Here is a 12,766-nt window from a genome sequence, read left to right as displayed (position 1 = left end):
GTGTTCAGTCCTCAATTTCCACATTTGTATGTTTAAGGACTCTTCCATTTCTTCATAGAAGGAATTAGTGAAAAGAATAATTAGACTAAAAATGCAAGCATTTTGCAACCCAATCCTGCCCATACTATGTCCTAGACCCTGTGGCTTGTGTATATTGATATGCTGTTTATATTCTGCTTTACCCGTCATGGATTTATTTGTGAAGTTGCATCATGGCCCTAATACCTACAGCCTCCTTCCAAATTGAGCTTGGAAAAATTGTAAGGTGTTTCTCAAGTGGTTAGAGTAATTTCTAGCAAATGAGTACCTTGTCTTATTTTTAGAGCAAGAAAAGTTGGTAGATTTCCAGGAGCCAAACAAGGAGGGCCCTTTACAAACTCAAAATGAAAACAGGAACCAACACAGTGGTTAGTGTATGCTTTTAGAAAATGCATGCTGACAGACCGAGGGTGTTTCACCAATGTATAACATACAGTGAAACATCTGCCTTTTGGTTCAATACTACTTTCCTTGATAGCCCACCAATTTTCTTAATTTGGCAGCTCCGGCCTTGTGATTGAGGCGACCTTATCGTACAGAAATGTTGAGAAGCAAGCTGTTCCTCGGGTCTGTAAGGTAGCAAACTTAAGGGATTACATATTTTTTAAAGGACAATGAGTATGTGAGTGACTAGTCTGTGTATGTGTGTCTCACCGAAGAGGGTCTTGCTGAGTCCGACAACAGTGACACCAAAAGTTAATGGAGAAAATGGTTTTTAACATATTTTTCTTGTTAGGCAGTAATGTTACTTAATTCAGCATCATTCAGAACAAACCAACAATGAATAATATCTTGCTATATAATGACTAGTTTTTCCCTTCCTTGCATTAAAGTAAAGCATTTAAGAAAAAAAAAAAAACTACAAGCATCTCAAATAGCCTCTGCTTTGCTGCAAAAATAGACTGTGATGAGAGTAACTCTTCCAATCAATTATGCAGCATGGTTTTAAGTGAGGAAAAATTTCAACATACGTATCACTTCAAAATATATACAGCATATATCTATATGTACAAACTGCGTAAATTTTGAAGGGCTACGAAGCATATATTTTGCTACACCAAAGCTCTGACTGTTAAATTGATTGCAAGAAAACTATAATTTCTTTTGCTGAAAAACTTGAGCAATATGAATCTTACTGGGATTATTTAAACTCAGTGGTGTGTGTATACATCTATATGTGTGTGGGTATAAACAACAGGATTTCTACAAATTCTCTTCAGTAGGCTCAGAAGCAACTCCTCTAACTAAAATATTGCTCTGAAATTGTCTCCTTTAAAAGTGACGATAGTAAATGAACATACTTCAAATTCCGCAGTCTATACATATGGACTCTGAACCTGTTCTGCATAGGGAGTCAATGTCATTCACTCCCTTTATATATGTGCAGGATTCATTAATGATCTCCCTTTAAGGGCACCCCTTTAAAAGAATGATCTGCCACATTAGCCAAAGCAATGTGACTTAGACTTTTACATATATATATATATATATATATATATATATATATATATGTACATGTATTTTTTTTTTCATTTTGGCTGAATTCAGGAATGAGTCTGTAGGCTAAAAGAATTGATCTGTCACAGAGCAACAGATTGCAGTCAGAGACTGCCAACAAATCATAAGCAACAGTAGGTAATGACTAATTGTAACAGGAACAGGGGAACAGAGGGTGGGGATTGTTTCAGAAAAGGTAAATGGAAAAATGATCCTTCCCAAAAGAAATCAAACATTTTTGTTTTGATATTTGTTGTTGTTAAATCAAATAATAAGCACATCACCTTTGCTCCTCTCAATAGTTCCTAGTGATGCTGATCAATTTGACAATTTCTAACAGATCTGTGAATTTTCCATCACAGGTTGCCTTTTCTGTTCTTTTATTCCTGTTAATACTATTCTATGACACACTTTTGAGGTTTCTCAATGAATTACTATTTTAGCACACTATAGGAGCTATACAATCTAAGACTTTCAGAAAACTTTAACTATGACTTCCACTTTGTGGTGATGAATATACAACATGATCTTAAAAAAAAAAGAAAGGAAAAGGATTTATGAAGATTTACAAGGTCCAAGAAATAGAATGGCAAGAACAATCATATCCATCTTTTTTATTGATTAGAATGTTGCAATTTTTAATTATCTATTCAATCTTACTTCCTCAGATTTTCACAAAATACTTTTTTCTAATTATCAACATCCACAAACATAAATTTGTTTACGACAGAAACTTAACCTTCTAAAACTTTATGAAATTACTTGGAGCTTGAGCTGCTTCAAGAAATTAAACTCTGCACTGGGGTTCAAAAGCTTTGGGGACATTCTAGAAGTTTTGCTTCACTGCAGTGACAATTAACAAGAGTTTCTGTGTGGTTGAAACACAAGAATTTTGTGGCTCCTTCTGACTGTAGTGATTACAAAGCATATTGGGCATATTGGGTCAAGTGTATTATATTTTAAAAGGTCATCTATTCTGTTTAACATTAAAATTTTAATTTCAAGCAACACAGTGCAGCAAGATTGACCATATACTTACTCCAAATGTAAAAATAATGATTTTCTTAATTGATGATATGAACTAGTTACCCCAATCTTTAGATGATACAACCTATTTTGTCTCAGTGATATTTTAATTCCTAAATCCTCTGTTTTCTACAACATGTTGAGCATCAGAATTCTTGTCTCTATTTAATATCTACATCAAATATTCTCTGCCTCCTCATTATTCAAAGCAGAAATAAAGGAAGCTTAGGACTTCCCTTCTTTCTTAAGTCAATATTAATAGATATCCCCAAACTAGTTTCTCAACAAACTCAACTCTTCCTCTGCTGAAGAAAGAAGAGAAGCTCCTGAATGTCAAATTAGCCATTAAAGTAGAGACACAGAAGACAGAAAGTAATGTTTGCAGAAATAAATATCAGAACCAAATTGGATGGGAGGAGGATGAAAAATAATGGTGAACAATGAACTATAGATCATTGAAGCAGCGAATATGAGAAAAGGGAAGAAGCTTAGGGCAAATGATGGCACAAGGACAGCAGGCACCTTGTAAGAGGAACAAGGAAAAATAATACTAACAGGAAACATTAAAAACTCTGACAAAAAGAAGAAAACTCCTAACAGAAACCCATGAAACACTAATAGAGAATCAGAATTATTCTCTAAATTTTAAATAAGTTTTCCATCTATTCTGTCTCTATTGTGTTCTAATTCCTTAACACTAATCCAAGTGGATAGGGGTCATAGGCTTGCAAGTTCCCATTTATACATATAATTGGTCTGCACCTAAACCATTCTTTTCTTCCCAAATATCAGGATATTTTGGACAAAATAAAAACCCATAATCAACATCTTGATAACTGAAAGTCTGCTAAAGCCATTCATGTTTATCATAAAACTGTTTGAGCTTCACAATGGGTAAGCTACAGATGACTTCATGCTCCAGATTTCAACACAAGTGCATCAATCTCGCATTATCACGTATACCCTCTGCTTCCAAACACAGAGCAAGAGCCCACCCACTTGACAGTGGTCATCCACTCCAGCCAGCACTTACATTTCAGGTGGTGAGAGAGATACCGTGGTTAGGGACTGCCAGTACAAAAAGGAAAATGCCAGAGTAACAGAGAGTAGCCAGTTCACCAGATACAACAGAAACACCACTGGTACCTTTCAAGAATTAAGGAAACACCACCTGAGGAGGACTCATTCAATCAATCATTCATTCAGTAAATGAATCATTTGTTTATTCGTTCATTCAGTAAATATTCATCAAACATCTACCCACCATGTTCCTGGTACATTACAATCCTACAGCCTTGAGTCTTAACATTGTAATATCACACAGGTATTGATGAAAATAACCCAGTTCACAACAGTACCGATTATAAAACTTGAATTACCACTTTTTCCCACATTCTGATTATGCCTGGCCTTTCATGTGGGTTGTGTTCATAACTATTTGATACACTTGAGTAATTTCAGATAGATCCCCTGCTCATACAGAAGTACTTCGTTAATGGTCAAGTTATAACATAAGCTTTCATGAAACACTGTTCTCTTAAAAATATTCCCTGGAAATATTTCACCTTAATATGAATGAAACAACCCCTCTACCGGAGGAAAGAAAGGCTAGCATGAAAACATTGGAATATTGGCATACATAGAGTAAGGCACTGAGAAGGGCAGAGGGACGCACAGCAAACCAGGCATGGCACCCCCATTTCATGAGGGAGTCCAGGGCTATCTTCACTTCGGCTCCAGGATGCGTAAATTAAAATAATTCAGTTCAGAGTGAGTTGGTTATACATATTATTTGTCTTGCCCAAGTTGCAAAGTGAGATTTGCCATAATTTCATTCTGTAATTTGACATCTAACCCTTTCAATTCATGATTTTATAGATTTCAACCAAAACGAATAATCTTTCCTTTTGTTTTTTGTTTCCAGACACCTCTAACTGTATTACCAAAATACAGGGCCAGATTATGCACTATCTAGATTTACTATTATTTTTTAGGTACTTTAACCAGAAATACATATGATATTATATACAGATTAGAGTTCATTTGTACATATATATATCACATATTTGCACTATATATTAAGATCGCTATTCGTATATACACCCACAACATGTTTTCCTCCTAAAATTAACTTAAAGCGATTGTAAGAGTTTGGTCAACATCATTATTCTATGTGTTAAACACGTAACTGATGTACTTTCTATCCATAATAACTCAACTCTGAGCACAATTTGTGGCAGATTTTGGGTAATAAGCTTAAAAATAACAAATACTTAGCAAACACCTGACTACAGTAATTATTTGATGTAAATTAAGAATTAGCACTTTAGCCAGGGTTTTTTCCCCCGAAAATAAGCTTGTTTGTAACTGTTAGAAGTTGATCAAATAATTGTTCTTTAAAAAATACCATTTCTTTGCAAGGCCCATGTAAAATCAAAACAAAACAAATCTCACATTTAATCACTTGAAGCCAAAATTTATGAACTTTCCTTTGAGTTGTGTAGATTTAGAAAGGATCACACCATAACTGAGCATTTTCTGAGAAAAATTATCTAACCAGCCCCCAACTGTTCCCTTTTGTCATCTCGGAATCAGAGCTGGTGATTTCTAATAACAGGGAAAAGTGGGTGATGGCCCCCGGAGTTGCTATTGAGAGTAATTCCTGCAGTATTCTTAGGTGTGCCCTCGTTTTTCCAGAGGGGACAGTGGCTCCCGAACCAGACTTTGTATGCGTGTGGTTCCTTCCAGTTTATACCACAGCATGTTTGACTTCTCTACGGGGCTGTCCTTAGCCACCGCGACCTCGGTTCCTGCAGGTGACAGTATGGCTTTCTGCTGATTTATTAAAAATCTCCCATGTTATGGCTCCCGTGTACTCTCTGGAGTGTGATCATGTGACCAGTATAATCACAATCTGTCTCCCTGCTAACATTTCTCTACTTTGGTTATTTGTTTGATAAAGTGAGGAGCTTCCCTTTTGTTGCCCTTCATCAGAGCTTAATGTCTTTACTTTGGGATCAATATACTTTATGAATAATTTTATTTCCTTCTATTTTTATGGTCTTTTCTCCTCATTATCATACTGAGTTTATTAGCTGGTGCTGTCAGTATCTCTACCCTGTCATATGTTCCTGAGGTACAGTAAATATCACTTGTGTTGTAATTAATATGCACGCCCTGTGCAGTAATTAAAGTACAGACCCCTTCAACCAGCTGAGCTTCCTACACTAATTCCACCTTATCTTCATAATGAACTTATTGTAATCTGAAACTACTACTGAATATTGTTCAGTAAGGCTAGAAGAATGAAATCTAACGAGATGCAATAATATTTGTGAACATGTTAATATAAAAAATGAATTTAATTAGTCTAAATCTAATTAAATTTCCCATACAATTAAAAGCCTCCCCTTCCTTCCATTTTTTAAAATCTAACAAATGCCACATTATTGCCCTTTCAGTTCTTTCTACAAAGCAGCAGACTGGACAAATGCCTTTTTTTCCCCTACAAGATATACACAGCAAAGCCAATAGGAACCCGAAACTGGAGAGTAACCTAGTAGGGAAACAGCTGAGTTCCTTTGAGGAACTACTATCTGAAACAGAAGAACTGCAAGATTTGGACAAATCAAAAATCTGACCTTTCTTTTAAAAAAAAGAAAACTCAGGAAGAAGTTATCAAATTTATCAAACAATCTGTGATTCAAAAAATATGTTTTAAAAATGTCTAATACCTTATGTACATTGCAAATTACACCAAGGCACTGTTCCTGTCCCCAGGGGGCTTATATTTTAATGGGAGAAAACATATTTCAATTCTTCAGATATTTATTGGGCACTTTCTGGAAATAATACAAACAATGGATGTCACAGAATTTCTAAGCAGGATACAAAAGGAAAAGTCTAGCACTAAACTCACACCTTGATAGACAGGGGAGAGAACATTTGGGGCAGGACACTAGCTGTTGCTGTACATACTCAGTTTTGCTAGAGAAAAAAGTCTGTGTAAGTTAGGAAAAAATAGACACAAAAGACTAAATCAAGATACATAATTGGCACAAAGGAGGAACATGGTGAGGAACCGCATGCACATTTAATATTACATTTACATTGTCAGGAAACATTTCAACGAGGAAAGCGGGTGCTAAGAGTGTAGAGCCATACTAGGCAGACAGGCAGACGCTGGCAAACAAGCCCTCAAACTGGGTGAAAGGTCAGGCATGACCACAACAGTGCCAACAAATGGGATTCGTTCAAGTTGGAAAGATGCTACCAATAAGGCACAGCCCTGCTTTTTTAATTATTCACAGTAATGCCTCGGATCTTGGAAGGAAAGAAATCATTTCCAAGATTGTATATTACACTAAATTAGCACGGAGCACAGAACTGAATACCGGTACAACACACACACATAGAAATACATCATCTGGAGAATTAAGAAGTGGTTTTGTGGTCAAAACACCTGTCAGTGAGGGCATCACATTTACTCCTACCATTGTTTCCTTTAAAACTATCCCTGCTGATGAGAGATATATAAGACACGTTACCTAATGGATCACTTGCAAGGAAGTAACCAAGTTATGTCATCCTTACAGAAGTGGAATCTAAACTCCACTACCACCTGGCACCTGTTCTGGCATTCTCAGGGCTCCCCAAGAAAATCAACATCTACTCTTCCGCTGGACTGGATACGAACTTAATTGGGAAAGAATAAAGAAGCATTTAGAGCAGCATCCATGCAATAGTCACTGTAAAATTATCAGCGGACTTGCTTTTTGATATGAGATGTCCTTTGGCAACACTGCCTAACCCCATGCCCCAACTACCACTGCTAACACCACACAAGATTCTGCCAATGCCCTGCTCCCTATTTGGTCCTGAGCCTCTAGTTTGAATTTGCATTTTTTTCCCTTAATGAATTAAGTATACAGAAGTTTGAAAACCTAGAATCATGTCAGGCCATTCCCTAATGTAATAAAATCAAGAAAATTTAAATTGCATGTAAATTACACCAGTCAGAAGGCAAGGAGTTCTAAGTAGAAACCTTATAGTCTAGGAAGTTGTCCTAAAAAGCAAACTTCTGAGAACTCTTTGCAACAAAGAGCTTCAGTGATGAAAACAAATAATATGTTGAGATGTATTGCTAAAGCTATGCATTGCAAATCAAAGGAACTAAAATAAAGTCAGGCATTCTCTAGAAGAGTGCTCACTATATTTTAAGGAAGATTTAAATGTACTTCAAAAGGGCAGCATGGAGAAAATGGAATGATACTGATACCAAAAATAAATTACAAAGAAAATCTGGGCTGTTTTGCTGTTAAAAAATAAAAGTTAAAACATGTTGACATCTACCTGATCGCAAATATGTTAACGGTGATCCTGACTATCAGAGGAAACCTATGCCTATACAGAAGGAAATCTGATAGGAATGAACGGAGATCCTAGAAGATACACTTAAAATTCCTAATTGAGAAAGTTTGGGTTATACCACCGAAAATCACTGAATCCAGAATGTCAACCCATTTTTAGAGAAGTCAAGACATGTGTGTACTAGTGGGTGTACATGTGTCTGTGTCTGTATTGGGATATATGAGAAAACAAAAATTGGAGCTCAGAAAATTAAGTAATGTAAAATTTCCTTCAGTATGCTCTTCCGACATATTAACTGGAAATATAATCATTTATCTTAATTTACATTTGTTGATCTCTAAGCTTTGTGTTCAGTTCACTGTAGGACTTTAACCTAAAGCTGAAGAATAGTCTCAAAGGGCAGGAAAAGTTCTAAAAATAAGCAAGTGTTGTTCATAAGTCTGTCTGCATCATTTCTGAAAATTGTTCATGTGAACGATGGGCTTGGCTTTGGAGCAAATATTTTGTGACTCATGATTTATTTTGCCTACTCAGCATAGTTTGGGAGCAATGCTAATGTTTATGAATTATCACACTAACTTGGAAATTATAGTGTAGTATTTGTAATTCATTGGGAACTTTCTTAGAAAGCAGATGTAGTTATGTTTGCTCATCGGTGAGGTTAGTGACAGTCTAGGAACCAAAGTAGACGACAAATGTCAACTCTATGCAGAATTTTTGCACCTGTGATGTATGTGTGTGTGAGTGTGTGTGTGCGCGCACGAACGCACGCGTGTGTGTGTGGGGGGTCAATTTCAAACTTCCATTTGGTGATACACTCTCGATTCTGTAACAGCTTGCAGGCAAGCTGTGTTCATAAGGGAAATGTCATTAAGAAAGGTTTCATCATGAGCCTCCTGGTATCTTCTCTAGCTCTTCTCGTCAGTTTGTGTATATACTAGACCATCAACCCCTTAACATTACACAGTTGAGACAAAAAATAAAACATGATCACTTAATGATAAATGAGGTGGGAAACAGAACATTCTAGGATGCTTACCTGAAAAACTTCCTTAAAGGGAACCACTGATGATGAAGAGAAAGTTTAAAAACTGGGAATGCTAAGCTATTCTCATTCTGTGTTTGTACTGTGTGCGTATGTGTGTGTGTATTTTTGCATTTAATATATCACATATATTCTTTACTAATTTAATACTGCTGACATTGGTATAAAACACAAATAGCAACATTTCTCCCTCCATTCTTTCCAAATTTACTGAGGAGACTTTGCTAATGTACTTAAAACCTTTTAATGTACTAAATGTTGGAATTGTCATAATTTTCTTCTGTAGTTATCACTTCCCTTCAGTCATAAAAGCCCTAACTGTATTGTAAGATGTAAAAGCAAAACCAAAAATTCCAATTTGCCCTCCTTTTTTCTCCCTCTGGCTTAACTGAATGGGATTTGAAAATTAAATCTCACTGGTTTCCAAAACTCTACTCTCAAATTAACACAGAAGTGATTGAAGGCATTTTAAGGTACACCTGGTCAACCATTATTTTAATGAGAAAATGACTTAGAAATTGGTAGATATAAAGTATTGTTGGTTATGAACTAAGCCATGTCTCATAGTACAAATAGTTCAGGTAGATTCCATCTTGAATACTCTGATTACTCCATCTTTCTTGTACCTGGCTTCTCTTTCAAATAAAGACTAACGGCCAACTGTGGCAAGTTAATCATGTATTGAGAAATGGTATAGTTAAAATCTAGAAAAATTATCCTCCTGTAAGTACTCAGCATTAAGACAGAGATTACCCGTTGGCTATTTACCTGCTTGGCCCATGTTGCCAACGTCCCCGCCAAACTGTGGGCCCACATCCTGAGCTCTGGTGGGCTGCCACGCCCGCAGCCGGCCTCCAGCGCCGTTCAGCTGGCCCATCACCAGGGGTCAGAACCTGGCCCAGGAGCCATCACGGTGAGGTCTGCTGCCGACCTGCAGTGAGGACGGCAATGTGTTGTTCTGGGATGTCTCCAGCCGTGGTGCTGTGGCTGCTCTACAAGCTAAGCACAACTGGCCTCTTCCAGGCAGATCGCAAGTATGCCAACAGTGTGGACCGTTGGCCCAGCATACACACCAACAGGCTTCACAAGACGACGGGCCACCATTCTGCAAGATGGGCTTCTTAGACATCCACAGTCACTATCCCAGGCTGGGTGCGGAAAAAGTGGCACCCTACAAGTACACAGCCCAGATGGTGGCGGTGGACACTGCAGGCTAGGTACTGATGCTGGAACTAACGATGTGCCGTTGGAACAGGTGGTCAGCATGGCCAGCATGGACCTCCTCTGAGACCGCCAGGGCTTCACATGGAAGGGCTACGAGGGGCTGAGCTCTCACCCTCCCGTTTCTGGTCCCATGTGCTGGTTCAGTGCCTGCCTCCAGTTGCCGTCACGTCCGTCATGCTCCACCTGGGAGCCATGTAGCCTTTGGCACCAGTCATGGCTATGGTCTCTTCAACCTCCAGTGCAAGAGCCCTGTGCTGGCCACGCGCACCCTTCACCCCAAAAAAGCTCCAGGCCATGAAGGGGCTGTGCTCCCAAGCGAAATAGCGCCAGTCTTTCCTGCGCTTCCATGAATCCAAAAGAGCTGCGTCTCAGGCGAGAAACGGCAGCTACTGCTAATAGCAAGTTGCAGGAGGCCCACACGCAGAACAGGCCTGCCCCCAGGACTTGGTGATGACGCCGCTGTAGTCCCCATCAAGCCCTGCAGGCTGACCACTCCCTCTCCGGCACCATGCGCTGCCTCTACTTCACTTACACGTTCCTTGGATATGCAGCCCACCACCGACCTCCGCGTGGCACAGATTTCCGGCTCCATGTTTACCTGCGCAATGCGGGTGCGCGCTGCGAGGACCGCCGGGGACGTGGGAGGAGGAGGGAAGGAGGTGCAACTAAGGCATTCGCTGGTGGTGGCTTCGCTGTGCCTGACATGCGCGATCGATCGCGCATAGCCTGCGCCCTGAGTGGCCTAGCGGGATTCCGCGCAGGCACCTGACTTGAAGGAGGATCACGCCCCACACACTGCACGTGCGGAGCAGTTCAGGATGTTCACAATGCCGACGGTGAGTGCCAAGATCAAGTTCAAACTGATGACAAGGCTGTCTCCTGCAGAAAATGGCACTGGCTTTGTTTGCCAGTGTGGCCTATAAGGACTGTGCTAAGACCTGCCTGGCCTGCCTTACCAACCTAAGTGACATCTAGTTCTTCTCTATGCATGGCCTGTGACCCCAGAACCACTATTCCTGCATCTGGAAGGAGAACATAAGTGTCATCTCCTCCTGTGTGTTCACATGCAAGAGTCAGGGCTTTTACCTGATGTTCCCAGTTGGAATTTGAAAGCTTCTCCTTAAGTGCTCAGAACATCCCAGAGCTGCGAGCTGCTCAGCTCTCTGGACATTAGCAAGCGGCCCAATGCAGCCCATGCCAGCTACAGGTTCCCAGACTCACCCAAGCTGAGCCAGGCTAAAGGGACCCTGAGCATCATGCTGGCCCCATGAAGCTGTGATGGGAGTCCTGGTACTGTCTGCAGGGAGGGAGCTGACACCCCAGAAACATCAGAGGCCATACTCTTGTGCATGTGCATGAACTCCGCCACCACACTGTGCCTATGCCACACTGGACACAACAGGAGATGAAAGACATGAAAAATGTTCTGGGCTCCTCAGAGGAATCTGAAAAGAATCTGAGGAACCTAGTGTTAAGACAAGGCTCAAGCCTGAACCACCTTGATCGAATGAGGAAGATCAGAACCACCGGCCCACCATGAGACTGCTGGAAGCTGGGATCCAGCATCCCTGGCTCCTGCCTAGCCCTTCACATGGACCTACACCTGCTAGTCTGTGGGCTCCCATGGGAACTGCCCACCCTGACTTCAGGGTGTGGACTCAGGACTGCCCAAAGCCTCTGGGGCAGATTCAGACTGACCCCTTTTACAGGCAGTGAGTACCCTGGAGGCCCGGTGCCACGGGGAGAGGAAAGCTGGGGCTGGCAGCCCATGCCACCTCCTACTCTACACATGCTTCTTCCCACCTCCCTTTGCAAAGAATATTTCTCTAATGCCTGTGCTAGGCAGGACAGTCATTTCTAAAACTATTTTGATGCTTGCTCCTGAGCCAGCTCCCTCCCACACACAGCCTGTGCATGAATGCACCCTTGTGTGTACATATATGTGACTGGGAGTGCCGCAGGGCATGCAGGTCCAGAACCCCGTAGGGGGTGGGGGCAGCACACCAAGATGGGTTTCCCTGTAGATTGTACCTTGGTTTTTTTTTTTCCTCTTATTTTGTTAAAATTAGAGTTTTAATGTTAAAAATACGGCTTTTTTGATATTGAAAATGAAAGCATAGGGGCGCCTGGGTGGTTGAATTGGTAAAGCATCGTCTTCAGCTCAGGTCATGACCTCGTGGTTTGTGAGTTTGAGCCCTGTGTCAGGCTCTGTGCTGACAGCTCAGAGCCTGGAGCCTGCTCTGGAGTCTGCTTCTCCCTCTCTCTGCCCCTCCCCCACTCATGCTGTTTGTTTCTCTGTCTCTCTCTCTCAAAAATAAATATTAAAAAAATTGTGTTAGAAAAATGAAAGCATGTAATGACACTTAAAGGGGAAAAGAAAGCAAGAGAGTACCAGTAGAATGAACCAGAACAAATACATATTTTAATTATGATTTTCTACTTTCTGTGATTCTCTGTACCCAGCATTGTTACCCAGAATGTTGTCGCAGCCATGGGAAAGGAATCAGATACTTATTTTTAGCTAAAACATTATGGAGTTTGTGCCTGAATTTCATAAGTGATAAG

The 12,766-nt window shown here is 40.2% G+C and overlaps 1 pseudogene; it reads left to right on the top strand.

Moving 5' to 3' along the window:
• Nucleotides 1-3,827: 3,827 nt before the first annotated feature.
• On the top strand, nt 3,828-11,741 carry LOC112869650 (lethal(2) giant larvae protein homolog 1-like; annotated as a pseudogene).
• The last annotated feature ends 1,025 nt before the right edge of the window (nt 11,742-12,766 follow it).

This window comes from Puma concolor, chromosome A3 (genome assembly GCF_028749965.1).
Source record: "Puma concolor isolate L17-30 chromosome A3, mPumCon1.1.hap2, whole genome shotgun sequence".
Classification (NCBI taxonomy): Eukaryota; Metazoa; Chordata; class Mammalia; order Carnivora; family Felidae; genus Puma; species Puma concolor.
Note: the sequence above shows the minus strand (reverse complement) of the source record. Positions and strands in the feature narration are given on the sequence as shown.